We start from the raw sequence: 16,877 nt of genomic DNA on the forward strand, positions 1-16,877 counted from the left end.
ACAGGAAAAGACACAGGAAGAAAATCCCCTCAGTTCTCTTTAATGACTTCAGTTTCAGAATGGACAAAGTAGTGGGGAATTCTAGAAAGAGTATAAAATGCAAAATCCAAATGAAATAATTTAATTTCTTCACTGTCATCCTCATCCCTGACTTCAAATAAAATGCACTTTTCTCTTAAGATAAATAAGATGGAATCTATTCACTCTTTAAATCGTTTGTTCAAAAATGTCTGCCCAGCTTCTACTCTGTGCCAGAAACTGGGGATACAGGACTGTAAGACTCACTTACAAGGAGGCAATCTGGAAGGGAAGGTTGTTACAACTATTGTCATAATAGAATTAGACCTAAGGTGTTTTGAGAGTACAGACATGAGATGGCTGAGTTCAAATGTGGGAAAGGAGAGAGGATCCAGTGAAGAATCTATTTGATTCTAAGAGTTGTTACAGTATACAGATGAGAACTCTTTTCATAGTACATACAAATTACCAGGAAAAAGAGTTGGACCAGCACCTTTTGGAACTGCCTGCAGTTCATCAAGTCTGGAACATGCAAGATACATGGATTCCTAGGAAGAGTTGAGGCTGAAGATCAAAGAGGTCCAGGTCAAAAAGCGTCTTGGATGTTTATGTTAATAAATGTGAATAAAAATTATAGAAGATATAGTAGCCATATGAAAATAGAATAATGCATGAAAAACAATTTATGGGCTTAAGCCCTTAATGAAAGTACAGATGGAAAGAACATGCTCAAGACAAAATAAGGAGAGGCAACCAATGGAATTTCAGGGTCAATTTAAATGTGACAGGTGAAGGGAATGATGAGGTCAAGGACCAAGAAGTGATCCCACTGCTTAAAGTAAAAAATGCACAAAAATATGACCAGGTTTTTGTACAACCATGGGAAGTAGGGTAGGGATAATTATGCAACGGGGTTCATTTTTTAGATTTTGTTTGAGGAGGCTGAAGTTTCCAAAGGGAGATAAAACTAGATGGTTAGAAGTTCTCATTAGAAGTTTGGAGTATTTAAATTTCCCACATATAGGTGAATTTTAATATTACTGTGAAGAAAATAAGATTGTGCATTTTTTAATTTTTAAAATATTTTACCTATTTTTTAAATCTTACTTTTTAACTATTTGTCATTCTTAGCTTTTGAAATAATTACAGATTTTGAGAAAGTTGCAAAGATACTACAGAGTCCTGTATACTATTCACCCTGTTTCCCCCAGTGGTAATATCTTGTCACCTAGTAAAATATCAAAACCAGGAAATTGATACTGGTCTAAAGTATATGTATAGTTGAACATTACAGCCCGTGCATAGGTGCAAGTAATCACCCCCTTCCCAAATCAAGAACCAAGACGGAGCCAACACATGATCTTCCTTGTGTTGCACTTCTGTTGTCACATGGACTCCCTCCTTCAAAGTATCCCTAAGCCTTGGCAACCCATGCATTAGTTTTCTATCCCCATAATTAAATCATCTCAACAATGCTATATAACTAAAATCATACAGGACATGATCCTTTGAGACTGAGCATAACACGCAGAAGATTCATCCATGTTGTTGTATTTATCAAGAGTTTATTTATCTTTTATGACTGAGTAATATTCTGCAGTTTGCATCTACCACATTAACCATTCACCAATTTTAAAACATTTTGATTGTTTCCAAGTTTGAACTGCTATATATAAAACTGCAAGGATGCAGAGGTTTTAGTGTATATGTAACTAATTGTTTATCTGGGCTAAATGCCCAAGAAAGTGATTGATGGATCCTCTATAAAGAGTATTTTCAATTTTTTAAAAACCCAACAAACTATTTTCCAGTGTGTCTATACATTTTCACAAGCAAGCAATGTATTAGAAATCTTGTTCATATTGTACCTCTCCAGCATCTGGTATTATGACTATGTTTAATTTTATCTCTTTTAATAGGTATATATAGATATTTCATCATAGTCAATTTGCAGTTCCCTAATGACTAGTGTGGATGAACATCTTTTCATGTGCTTATTTGCCAACCGTATATCTTCTTTGAGGAATTTTTTTCTTTATGTCATTGTTATATTTTCTAAACAGATTTTTTGTAGTTGTTTTGAGAATTCTAGATAGGAGTCCTTTATCAGATATGTTTTGAAAATATGTTCTCATGTTATAGCTTGCATTTTCATCTTAACAAAGTCTTTGAGAATAAAATTTATATTTAATCGAAGTCAAAATTTCTCTTGTTTATTATATTGTAAGTCATTTCTAAGAATTCTTTTTCTCTAGCCCTACATCTCTGTGACTTTATTTTAAGCCTTATTTATTTCTGGGTTCTCTCCTATTGATCTATGTTTTTGTCACTTTCCCAGTAGCAGGCTGCCTTGATTACTGCAGCTAAGTAATCAATTGAAATTGAATAAATGAATTCTTCCTCCTTTACCTTCATTTTCATTATTATTTTAGCTATTTCTAGATACTTTTCTTTTCCATATAAGTTTTAGAATAATCTTGTCTAGATCAACAGAAGTCCTTTTCAGATTTTGATAGGAATCTCATTGAGCTTAAATATCAGTTGGGGGACACTACCAGTCTGACTGTGCTGTCTCTTAGGTCATGTATTCATGTATATTTCTCCACTTATTTAGACCTTCTTTAATTTAGAATGATCATCTTTATGTAGTTTTGTTGTGTAAGTATAGCATATATTTTGTTAGTTTAATACCCAAATAGTTCATTTTTGTTTAGTGGTTGTATATTCAGCAATTATAGTGAATTCATTGTCACTACATAGAGATATAATTGATTTTTGTATGTTGATTTGTCACCTACCACCTCCCTGACTTCATGTAGAGTTCCAGGAAGTTTCTGATTTTCTTTTATATATTTCCTAAATAGGAACAGTTTATTTCTTGCTTTCCTATGTATATCTCTTTTACTATTCTTTTGCATTCCTGCTCTGGCTAGCACTTCAATGCTATGCTAAATATTAGCAATGAAGGTGAACTTGTGCTCCTTGTTCCCAGTCTTAGGAGGGAAGTGTTCAGTCTTTTATCATTATGTGTAGTAGTAGCTCTCTGATTTTGTAGATGTTCTTTATTAATGTGAGCAAGTCCCATCTATTATTAGTTCTTTAGAGATTTTTTATGATTAACAGATTTAGGATTCTATTAAATGCTACTTCTGTACAAATTTATATAATTATGTAATTTTTGTCCATTAGCCTATTAATATAGAGGATTACATTTACTTATTATATTTTTAAATATTGAGCCAACTTGATTCCCTGGAATTAACTCCTTGTCTTCAGGATTTATAATTACCTTTTACATGATGCTAAATTCAGTTTGCTAATTTTTTAAAAGAATATTGTTCCATATTCCTGAAGGGTATTATTTTGAGATTTTTCTTTGTTTATATTATGTCTTGTTTTTGTATTAGGATGATACAAGACATAAAATGAATGAAAATGTTCCCTCTTTTGTTTTCTGGAAGAGATTGTATAGAATTAGTATTAATTTATTTTTAATTATTTTGTAGAATTCCCCAGTGAAACTATTTGGGCCTCTGTATTAAATGGTTTTAACTTGTGAATTCAAATTTCTTACTGCTTTAGAGTTATTCAACTTATCTATTCCATATAGATAAATTGTTGCAGTTTTTGCTTTTTGAGGAATTGGTCTACATTCTAAGTTGTCAAGTTTACATTTGTAAGGGTTTGCTATAATCTCCCCTTATTATCTCTTTGATGCCCTCAGGGTCTGTAGTGCTAGCTCCTGATTCACTCCTGATACTTGGTGATGCCTTTTTTTCTTTTATTGGTCTGTTTGGGGACTTTACAAGTTGTGCAAACTCTGTGTCACTAATTTTCTCTATTATTTTTCTGGTTTTAATTACACTTATTTTTGCTCTTATGTTTATGATTTTTTTCTCTTTGCTTTGTGTTTGTTTTGCTCTTATTTTTCTGCTTGCTGGAGGTATATGTTAGAATTCTGAGTTTGAAATTTGCTAAGGTAAGCATTTGTTGCTATAAATTTTTCTCTCTTGCAAGACTTAATCTGTGTCACACAAATTTTAATATTTTATATTTTTCATTTAAATTTTTCAATGTATTTTTTATTCCTTCAAGATAGATTCATTTATTTTAATTGTTGTTTATCAACAACTAATTGATTGTTGAAGTCTTATTGTGTATATTTAAGGTTCACTTGTGATGTTATGGGATAATTATAGCTAGTAAAATGGTTACTTTTATGAAGCATACTAACATATTATCATCTCAGACATTTAATGTTTTAATAAGAGAAGCTAAAATCTACTATTTAAAGAAAAAAATACCTTACATAATGTAATTTTATTAACTTTCGCCCTCATGTTGTATCTCTAGACTTGTTCTTTTTACAGGTTGGCTATTTTGTATCCTCTGACCTACATCTACCACCAAATGACAAAAGAAATTATCTTTGTTTTACCTTACTAAAATGCATTGACATAATATTTGTGGTATAGTCATGTATAAAACCTTTAAAAATAAATCAAGAAAAAGTAGTACCCTAAAAGATAATCCAAAATATGGGTTTTGGGGGGTCTGGGGTTGTTGCTCAGTGGTAGAGTTCTTGTCTAGCACATGCCAGGCACTGAGTTCGATCTTCAGTACCACATAAAAATAAATAAATAAACAAAATAGAGATATTAAAAATATGGATTTTTCAGCATACACCCATTTCATCTTCCATTTGGCAATACTTTACTGTATATCTACCATGTTCTTTTTTTCCTTAATTATTTTTTTTATTTATTTATGACAGAAGAATGTATTACAATTCTTATTACACATATAGAGCACAATCTTTTATATCTCTGGTTGTATACAAAGTATATTCACACAAATTCTTGTCTTCATACATGTACTTTGGATAATAACGTGCATCATATTTCACCATCATTTCTAACCCCATGTCCCTTCCTTTCCCCTCCCACCCTTCTGCCCTATCTAGAGTTTTTCTATTCCTCCCATGTTCCACCTCCCTAACCCACTATAAATCAGCCTTCTTATATCAGAGAAAACATTTGGCATTTTTTGGGGGGGATTGACTAACTTCACTTAGCATTGTCTTCTATAACTCCATCCATTTACCTGCAAATGCCATGATTTTATTCTCTTTTATTGCTGAGTAAAATTCCATTGTGTATATATGCCACAATTTTTTTATCCATTCATCCACTGAAGGGCATCTAGGTTGGCTCCACAGTTTAGCTACTGCGAATTGTGCTGCTATAAAAATTGATGTGACTGTGTCCGTATGGTATGCTGTTTTTAAGTCCTTTGAGTATAGACCAAGGAGGGGGATAGCTAGGTCTATATATTCTTTAGAATAAAATAGACTTGAATCTTGACAGAGGCTTGGGTTTTCTATATTAACAATAAAACTACACCCAAGTTTCAGGATTGAAACAATTAAATGAACATATGAAATAGTATTCAGAGGAAGACATTATTATTAAGCGGAAATTTATCAAAATAAGTATTTGGTAGAGAAACTATGGTATTTGCCAGTAAATGGATGGAGTTGGAGAATCTCATGCCTAAGCGAAATAAGCCAATCCCAAAAGACCAAAAGCCAAACATTTTCTCTAATATGTGGATGTTAATTCACAATAAGGCAGGGGGCACTAGAGAAGAATAGCATTACCTTAGATTAGGCAGAAGGAAGTGAAGAGAGGGTAAAGAAGGGGATGTAGAGATAGGAAAATATAGTAGAATGAAACAGACATTATTATTTTATGGATATATGTGACTGCATGACCAATATGATTCTACAACATGTATACTCAGAAAAAAATGAAAAATTATATCCCATCTGTGTATGATATATCAAAGTGGATAAGTGCATTCTCTGCCATGTATAACTAATTAAAACAATAACTAATTTAAAAATTAATAAAATTTATTTTTATATAAAATAAAACAAAACAAAAAAACAATATGCCTTATTTGGTTGGATGTCAAGAAATTGAAAGATTATTATAGGTATGGGAAGCTGATTGCATGAGTAAAAGTTTAGCAAAACATTAAGTATTTTTTGTTTGAATTATCCCAACAAGATCCATTTATCAGTGTGCGTGTATTGGGAGGTTCTAAGTTTGTGAGTGACTGGAGCAGACTGCTCATGGCGGAAAGGCAGGACCTTATTAGGGTAAGACTGATCATATTTACTCATGGACTCATGCCAACTGGACCTTGTAGGAAAGTTAACATCAATACTCACATTGCATTAAGAGGCACTGGAAAGTTACTGCAAAGTTCTGGATTTGGAAGTGACACAATACAAATTATGTTTCAGAAAAATTATTAGCAATGCCAATTTGGATGGCTTTGCAATAGTATTGCAGTAATCCAGCTGCAAACCTACAAATTTAAATGCATAATGTTCTTTCACGTCATCTTTTACCATTTTCTTTAGGATCCACAACAAAATGACAGAATTAAAAACTCCTGATTTTTTTTTATTTCACAAAGCACTCTGCAAGACAATATCCATGTGTTTTCTCATTTAGAATTCACTTCAACTCTTGACACATTATTATTGCCATTCTATAAGATTAAGGGCTTTTTCCAAATCCGATAGCCAGGATTTATAATCAGGCTCTTGACACTGCACTGCATTATCACCTCTATACCTAGCATGGTGGCAAGTGAGTCTCTGACAATCAGGCTTCTTGCTGACTTGAGATTGTATTATGGCTAGGGTGGCTCTAACTTTCCTTCATTCAACTACTTTATTATCCACAATTCAGCCTATAAAATATGACATGCCGTGGTGCTGTGGAAACAAGGTTAATATTTCTTTCCCTTCTTTTCCACTCAGGTAATGCTCCCACCAAACCTTTATTTTAGGATGCAGAAGGTCTGGAGAGCACAGAAGCAGCTCACACTGGTCAGCAGACAATTAAAACACTGACTTCGGATTTATTTCTCAAGCTAACAAGTAACCATGCCTCTGATTACCCATTTCATTGTTTATGGTGAGGCAGGTGGATGAACAGTTCTGCCTGATTTATGAAGTGCTTGCTGTCTATAAATCACAGGGTAGAGACTCAGCATGCTGCTAATCCTAATTGGTTAAGTCCTAAGTAGGGAGTGATTAGAGAGTGTTCAGGAAAAAAAAGGTATCTCATGCAAATGAAGGAGATATAGAGCTGCTGGAGAGGAAATTCTCCCCACTCACAATCTGTTATAAGGTCTTTGGTACATTCCTACGGTCTCCTTCTATCTTTTTCTGATCAGGCCCTGTTGATCTTCCATTTGTCAATAAACTGGAGGAGAGGTCTTGGGGGAATTACAAACACAGTAGAAACAGAAAGTGTTTCCTCACTATTGTTTCATTTATTAATTTCAACCTAGATTAATTTTCTAATTTCAATAAGCCATTCATCATGATCAAGGAAAGCTGTGCAGTATGACTCACAGTGCTGTTTGGTAGAGTGGAAAGCGTTTGGGCTTTGAGTTCTATCTGTCCTGATTTCTGTTCCACTCTTTCCTGGGAGTAGAAGGCATGACCTTCTCAGGCTCCCAATGACAGCCTTCTGGGCCTGTGCACTTTAAGCTTATACTATCCTGAAAATGCTAAATATGTGAGGTTGTCCACATCTTCTGATCGGCATAGAAATGCAAATTCTGCTGGCAAATGAAGAAAGAAGCCTGGAGAGTCTATGTGATTTTCTCCCCAGTCTCAAGCTATCAGCTTAGGGCACAGGAGGGTGTGCAAAATACATTTAAAAGAGCTGCAAGTCTACGATTAAAACCCAGAGAGGGTAAGGCCCACCTTCCTGTACTAATCAATTGTTAAATGCTGCACCTTTTGGCTAACTTTTCCTTTCTCCTCCTTTCTCTCCACTTCCCTCTTTCTGTCTCCCTTCTCCTCTGTACCCATGGCAGGCGCAACAGCAGCAGCAGTAGTACTTCAGAGCTGGATGATGAGCCAGCCTGCATAGAGGAGATCGACTACAGCCCAGATAGCAGCATGGGCCATGAAGCGAGCTTTGCTGAGCTGGACCAGCAGATCCAGGAGTGTGCCTTCAATATAGATGGAGGGAAGAAGAAGAGGGTACAAGGAGGAGGAGAGACAGCATCTCACAGTCCTGAGGTTCCAGAGGGCTCTGTGTCTCCAACCACTGATCCAGTGGTTATGATGCTCCCTCTTCACCACCAAATGTGTGTACAAGCCAGGGCAAAAAGCTGGCCTGTGTGAGCTCAGCCACCCTCCGAGCTTTTCTGAATTTACCTATGTGAGGAGGGGGGCTACTTCCTAATCATAACATTTTGCATGCACTGTTAGGAGGCCCTCAGGGCCTATGCATACTGCCAATGCCTAGAATGGGATCCAATGGTAATCTCAAGATTACCCTGGGTCCTTTGAAGCCTTCTCTGAGCTCTCTTGCATTCCTGTGCTTGTCTCTGAAGGAGACTAGAAGCAGAAAAGTTAGGTTCTCTTCCTGGATCCTCTGCCAGAATTCAAAGTGATGAGTCATGTGAGAGTTATCTCCATACCATAGCAACTGAGTTTCCCAGCATACACATGGGCACCACTGAGACACTGAGGGTCCTAGAGGCATCTCTGGTACTGGCTGTGCAACCAACTAATTGCAAGTGTTATCCTTGACCTACTCTAACAGTCTATATTGTACAGATCTGGTGGAGGCTAATGCTAGACTATATTCTATGCAAAAAGACTCGGTCATTTCTCCTCACAAATTTCAAAATCTTACATATTCAGACCAATAAACACATACTGGAAGACAGCAAGATATACTGGAAAAGTCATTCATTTCAGTATCAGACGGACAGATGTGGTTCATATCCTGAATCTGGCAGTTGCCTGTTAGGAAACTTACACAAGTAATTAAATCTCCCTGAACTGCAGGCTTTTTTTTTTATGCATACAATAGGAGTGAGCGTATCTGTATCAAAAAGTGATTGTGAAGTCGAAATTAGATGGCATATAAACGTGTATATCTTGGCATATGCTACACAATAATGTTGGCTTATTTCCCCCCACAACACAGAGCATTTGTGTTAAGTATTCTTACAGTTACATAGGACATCTTCTGGGGTTACTTGGTTGAGAAATGCTACCTCTTGCTGGAAGGAACACAGGAAGGAAGCTACACAGGAGAGGAGATTAGGAGTTTGGAATGACTAGAACCAGTGAAAGAGGAATATGGCCTATTAGCATACAGAGGGGAGTGACTTAAAGTGAGTGATGAGTAGTACAGGGCCCAGGCAGAAAAGAGGAGGTAGATATAAAATGAGAAATAAAATGAAGGTTGTACTGTAAGTAAAATATAGATTTGTTCCAATGCTATACGTATTTAGTTAAGATTAGATTTGGCAATGAGAGATGGAAAATTCAAAATAGTGGTTTTTATAAGGTATGAGTGCTTACATTCATGTGGAATTCCAGATATAGGGAGGCCAAAACTGGTGTCATGGATACATGGTACAGTTTTCTGATTCTATGTAAGTTTTCTGCCTTTGCTGTGTTACCTCTACTCTTGATCTAGGATGACTGCAGAAGCATCAGTCCTTGTGTCTGCATCCAGACAGTAGTCAGAAGAATATAGTTGGAATAATATATTCCCTATCTTTCAAAAAGTAATATAGACATTTCTCCTTAATTCCATCATCCAGAAAGTGATACATGACTAAAAGTATTTGCAAGGGAGGGTTTTGGAAAATTTAGTCTTTCTGTGAAATAATCCCAGCTAAATTTTGAACTTTTAAAACTAAGGAAAAGGGAATTAATGTGTATTGGGTGATCACATACCTGCAAAAGAGATTTTTTTTTTATGTATACCAACCACCAACAAGAGTTTTGGAAACATTTAGATAATCCCAGAGAAAACTGACAGTTTGCCACAGAGCGAATTTTGCCATAGTTTAGCCCCAAGGCATGGAGAAAGGCTTTCTTCTTGCTTCTTTTCTTTTTTTTCTATTGTGATTTAAGGAAGTAATATCATTATTGACAACCTCTTTTTTTTCCCAACCTCTTTCTAAATCTTCTTATTATCGCTCAGAAATTGTACATCCAACTTTCACATTAAAACATTCAGATTACTACAACATACACCAGAGGTTTGAATAAAACAGCAGAGACACTGGATTGAAATCCCAAACACAACATCTTCTATTTTTTCCTTGCTTTGAGGAGTCAAGAAAATAATTTTGTTGAACTTTAAAAGTTGGGAGGAGTGAATATAAGACTCACTCAGCATCTGCAATTAGTACCTCAGCCCAAAACAGTTTATGGGATTCATCTCTACTTATCTATCACATTTCTGACAGGAAGTGGTTAGAACCGATCAGTTTCTACGTGGCAAGTTCAGGGACATGGGATATTTATTGATCCATCTATGCAACAAAAGTATCTTAAGCACCCACAATGTGTCAACCGCTTTACTCAGCTCTGAGAATGTAGAGAAAAATTTACTCAGAGTAATTTGAGATGCATGAAACACAGTCTCACATACCATTATGGAGCTATGCAAAGGATAATATGGAAAACATCCAGTCTAATAGAGATGGTTGTAGTGGTAAGAGTTTACCACAAGGGGATGATGGTTTAGATGATTCTTGAAGAGTGTGCATGAGCTCTCTGGGAAAGTTTTTGTGCAAAGGCCTGTGGTAAGTTCAGAGGTTGGAATAAAATCTTCAGTCTGAGTGGTTTGAAGGATGTATTTCTATGTTGGAAATGGAGGGAAGTAACAAGAGATGGAATTGAAAAGAGAGAGACCTGTCATATCGGACAATATTTGGCCTGCCTTGAAGAAGAAGTTGAACTTCATTCTGGATGTTAGTGAGTATTTATAAGAATTTTCAGCAGAGGCATTTCCAGGACTCACATCAGGATAAAGGTATCAGTACCACCACAACACTTGTTTATGACTGAGTGATACTTGCTTACTAGTTTGAGGAATACTCCTGGGTATGACAGTATCATATTTGAAAGACAGAGGTTTTCAGTGAGGGGAAGATGAATGCAGTTTGGGACCATACTGAACATTGGAAACCTGTGAGATACTGAGCCAGAGTTGATTTCTGCAAACCAGAAGTACATTAAGAATGGAAATTGGAGGACAGGTACATCTGGACAGACCTACCCCTGTTGCTGTATACACACCACCACTTCTTGGGCCATACAAATCTCTAAATGTCCTGTTTGATTTTTCAAATCATTTCACAGTTTTTCTCTGTCAATGATGAATCCTGTTACATGATTTGGAGCCATCAAAACCCATTTAAAATTCCCTTTCTCCCTGTAATTACCCCAGGACAAGTTATATAACTCTCTTCTATGCCTCTATTGTACTATTAATATGCCTTTTGTACCTTTACTGCATACACCACTGAGTAGTGACCTCTAAAATACATGGATCTTGGCATCTCTCCTTATACCTAGCACAATTCTTGACAAATTGAAGGTAATCAAAAATGTGGCCCTGCCATACCTTCTAACCCTGATGTCAACATCTTAATGGAATCCTTATGTTTTCCTTAAACTCTTCCATTTTTCATCTCAAATCTGAGTCTCTGTTATATAAAGGAAAATAATTTTCAATAAGGGGACACCTAACAAAAGTGCAGTCCCATCTCTCAAGCTGATAGTTGCCATGGAAGACTGTTTGCAGTGTGAGGTCCTATCCTCTTCTGTGTTATGAGAGTATTTAAATAGAGTTAGGAGACTAGAGAGACAGCATCTTTAAATGTTCCCAGAGGTTGGGAATATTCATTCAGATGCTCTGGACCACAGGCTCCCTTTGCTGAGAACTGTCAGTGCAGCCCCAGGTGCATCCTGCCAACTTGGAGGCCTGGTTGCTACTTGCAAACCCGACAGTGAGTCAACATCCAAGAATTCCATCCATTGGCACCAGTTTCTTCTGAGCCTCCCAAAACAGGATTCAGAGTTGCAAAGTACACCTGAAAATATCCTGACCACTGAGTTACAAGCTCACATTGAGGGTTGCCAATACCAGGAAGGTCACATTACACCTCTAAAGGGAAGCGAAATTCTCAAGTGCAGCTTCCATTTATCAGCCCAGAAAACTAAGCTGTAAAGTCGATTTCATATTCCAAGAGAAGCCTCTGCCCCCTGCCAAGGGAAGAGGCTTCCATGAAATGCCTGACATAAGTCATCCTTGTTAGGGACTCAGCACAGTGACCTGCACGGTGGATCTGAACATTTGGATTCTCATTAGAGTGATGGATTTGTTTTGTCATGATGGTACCTCTCACTCTGGCCCCCCAGCTCCAGTCTTGGAAAGACACACAGACAGAATCCTGGTACTCACCATGAGAGCTTTTTGGGCAGTAATTCATCAGGTCTGGAGCCTGCTGCTGTCTGCCCTACAGATGTCCTCTCTTGTTTGTGTTTCATTTTGGCTTCACATGTGCCTGAATGATTCTTGATAAAAATGTGTTGTTTAGGGGAAAAAAAAGACAGTGGTAAAATGGAATTTTGAGATAAAAATGGATTGGAGTGCAGGCTTTCACTGCCTAACAATATAAAAGATACCATTGTATATAACTGAAAAACATCTCTTACATACATTTCAACACAAAGAAGATGAAATTGAGCTTGAGAACTCATCCCCCCCCCAACACATACACAATATGATAGATATGGGGTTTTAAGCAAGAGACCAAAGAGTGAGAGACATAAGTTTACAAAGTCAAGAGGTATCTATGTGATAATTTTTGGCCATTCTGTCACACAGAAATGGAAATGGATAGCTTTTGGGTAGAAGTTGAGGCTTCATCCATCATTGGAACAAGACACTAGCTGGTCTCCAAGGATACATATATTCTGGACCTGGTTGAGTCACAGAGTAAAATGGGTTTAGTAATCCTCAGAAGAGAGCACATGCTATAGATCATTCTTGGGAGAACCATATCCAGATCTCATGAAAAGTGACCAGAGGAGAACATTGGACTTAAGAATTATTTAACAAATGATGTAGGAAAATGAATTATTCTAAACTGGGTACATTTCATGACCTTTTTTGGTCAATACCACTTGATTAGCACATGAATAGTATGACCACCCCCTGAGGAAAGAACAACTATTATGCAAAATGGTTTGAGAAATCCACTTGGGATGTTTCATGGTCTTGACCTTCCGGAACAGGTTAAAACATGGCAGAGAGCTGAGCTCTATCCTGACTATGGACTGCAATGAGGAGGCTCTTTGCTGACAGTCTTGCCTTCCACACATCCATAGCATGGATCTGAAACATGAGTGCTTTTAGATGGAAGAGGATGTTGTTTTAGAAGGTATTAGAGGAGGAAACATCTGCCTGTGTTCCTGGTCTGTTCTGGTCATTTAGCTGTCACTCTCAACTCTGAGAGAGATGGATGTGTGAGTGTCATCTTCAAAATGAAGCTCAACTATACATAGGGGGGAGATTTTGATGAAGTATGGAGTTGCAGATCATTCTTACAGAAGTCTGACTTCCCAACTCATTTCCTTACCTCAGCAAAGGAAAGTTGCAGCAAACATGGGCTGAATATGAGTACTTTCCATCTACCATTCTCAAGAGCATTGTATTGAGTCCTTCTTTAAAGACCCCTAAAGCTCTTTTAAAGGCTTGTCACTGGAAAGTATACTGTTTTTTGTTGTTTTCAGTCTTTGACCCAAATATAAATAGCTTGTACTAGACACCTCTGAATATCATCTATTTCACTTCAAACAAAACAGGTTCAAATCCAGACTATTCACCATCTCCTCTCACCAAAGTTTCTATCCCAAGGCCCTGAACTTGATCATGTTGTTGGGAATCTGTGTTGCCTTGTTTCTTTGTGTGCCTGGTACCTAGCTCAAGTCCAAAGCAGACTCTCAACTCTTCAATGAATGGATTAAGCTACCAGTGTGGTTGAGTCTGACCCTTAGCATTAGCTTGTATCTGTCCAGTGCTCTTTCTTCCTCAGCCATTTCTCACCTGGATTTCAGCAGCCATTTCCTCCCTACTCTTCTCACCTGGCTTTGCCTCCTCTCCAACTCTGTTCTCTCTGGGCAGCCAGATGGTATTTGGAATGAAAAATGACTTCTATTTCTGCTGCTTACAATCTGCTCACTGGCTACCTAGGTTGTATGGCTAAATCAAACAAAACCTGGCACTTGAACCCTTCCTGATCTACCCACTATATAAGTTTCTGGTCTCCTCTCTTAGCACAAGCTGAATATAAAAGGAAACTCCAGGAAATCTCCTATGATTTGATTCTAAGAACCCATAGCATCTTGAAAAAATGCTATCAGTTTTGTTGCATAGTGTTCCTTTTGAACTCTTCTCTCCTTCAACCAGACTGTAGTTCTTAGAGAACACAGACGATTTTGTTCACTGCTACACTTGAAGAATGCCATGCAGGAGACATGGTGGGCTTCATTAAATATATGTTGAATGAAGGAGCTCCTAATTTCCATTACAAAGTTCTCCCAAGAATGACCTACACATTGCCTCAGTAGCCTGTCAAACACAGAGAGTAGAGCCACAGGAAAGCAGAATTCACAGACTCAAAGCTGTAAGGAAAAATCTCCCTCAGCCCCTGTCAGTGGTGCCTCCTGGTCTGTCATTTTCCAGAAGCAGCATCCTCTTTTTCCTCCAAATGGCCTGTAGAGGTCAGAAAAGGGCCTTGGTTTCCAATCACAGGGCCTGTTCTGTCTCCATTAGCATTCACCCTGGGTATCTATAATTAAGCAAGCCTAGGCTGGGCACATAGGAATGGAAATGCATTGACTTTAATAAAACAGAGTGTAAAACAACTTTAGATTGACTCCAGCCTTGTTTGCTCTTGCACACTTGTAATTCTGGTTCGGTATATTCCCACTCAAAGAGACCATTGTCCTGGAGACTGAAGCGTGTCCCTTCATTGCCACTGTAGCCAGTCCGAGGAGGTGCACTGCACCAGCTTGCTGCTTCTGGCTCAGAAGGAAAAGAAAGAAAGAAAGAAAGAAAGAAAGAAAGAAAGAAAGAAAGAAAGAAAGAAAGAAAGAAAGAAAGAAAGAAAGAGGGAGGGAGGGAGGGAGGGAGGGAGGGAGGGAGGGAGGGAAAGAAAGGAAGGAAGGAAGGAAGGAAGAGAAAGAAAGAAAGAAAGAAAGAAAGAAAGAAAGAAAGAAAGAAAGAAAAGAAAGAAAGAAAAGAAAAGAAAGAAATGTATTTCTTAAAGAAAAACAATAACAAATAGAAGAGCAGTGGGTACTGGAGGAACTCCTATTGATGTTCTAGTCATTTTTATTTTTCCATTCATATAAGTCCATTCAGAGTCCAGAAACAAAGAAATAATAAAAATAGAGCATGCACTCTGGTGAAATTGAGGAAATGATGATTTTGTTCCCTACATTATTCTCTGGTGTGTAGAAAAACATCACACTAGAAATTACGATTCCAAGGTTCAGGATCTGCATCTGTCATTTTGATGTGTGACATTGGGAATGACCCTTCATTCCCCTGGGTCTCAGTTTTTCCATTTTAGAGTGAGGGCCTGGACCAGAGACCTAAGGTCACTTGCATTTCTAATACTCACTAAGGCTGTGCTGGCCAGGCTGCAGGGAATGCCAGGGTCCCCAAGCTGGCCAGGCGGGTGAAGAGGCAGCGTGAGGTGGTGACACTAGCTCTCTCCATTCTGGAAGAATGGAGGCCAGGCCTGCACAATGATCTTTTCAGAGCAAAGAGCAATGCCATTGACACCCTGCCAGGGCCCAGCAGAGTAAAAGCTTCCGAAATCAGGGCTAAAAATAAATAATAAACCAAAGTGACAACATAAACAGGAAGAACTAAAGGGGAAGGGGTTGAATTGAGTCAGCAAACTTAGGAGTGGGGTAGGCAAGAATCTAATTCAATTTATTGGTCTGCTGGGTGGCTGGACTCTATAATTTAAAGCACTCTTGAAAATGGGAGTTTGATGCCTCCCTGGGAGGAAATGCAGAAGATGGAGCAGAGATGCTGCTGCTCTCGCGCGTCCATTTCCTCTCTGCTGCAAAGTTGGCCCCTTCCTCCTAGCTGACTCTTTGTTGGTTGTTCAGAGGGAGAGCTCTTACACAGTCCTTCTCCTGTCCCTGGCCTCCCCCTGGGCCCAGGCCAACTGCCCTCATCGACCTCCTCTCTCAGCACTTGGGGCCCAGCTTCCTCTTTGCCTCTGTGCACACACTTGGGATCTCAATCAGAATAGCTTTCCGATCGGGCCATTTGGGGCAGGATGTGTGCAAGTGGGTGAGGGAAAGGGAGCTCATAGTTATTAAGTACATTAAATGCTGTAGCCACTGTGCTCTTATATGCAGCATGTACCCAGATGGCACTCTTTTGCTCGGAGATCTATAATGCAACATATCAACATTACCTAGTTTCAAGTGATACTCAATTTATTTTATGAGGCCAGGGTGTCATACCTTCAAGTCCCAAACAATTCCTACCTCTCAATTTTACTTAACTTCTACTTAAAACTCAGTGCTCTAAGTGAGCCAACAACTTCAACAAGGCCACTCAGTAAAAAGCAACTTTAGATACAGGATTATCTGACCTACTTTCCGCTCCATTAGGATGGATCTCCACCTAGTTTTCCATAAGGCAATAATATTCTAGGAAGATAGCAAGACAGTTCCCTGAATGATGCTTCTCATTTCCTGAATATTTGTGTGTGTTTGTTTTTTTAAATTGGCTTTGTTTGTTTTTCATCTGGAGTGACCATAAGATGACAGGACCAGAGACACATGGCAATACAAAAGATAAGTAAAACCAGGGACCAGAGGGGTGGATTAAAGCCACAACTCAAATCTGTGGGGACTGTCAAAGATGAACTGCCTATATCCTATTTCCTCGGTTGGTCTGTCTTCTTCTAAAGGA

This window comes from Ictidomys tridecemlineatus, chromosome 14 (assembly GCF_052094955.1).
Source record: "Ictidomys tridecemlineatus isolate mIctTri1 chromosome 14, mIctTri1.hap1, whole genome shotgun sequence".
Lineage (NCBI taxonomy): Eukaryota > Metazoa > Chordata > Mammalia > Rodentia > Sciuridae > Ictidomys > Ictidomys tridecemlineatus.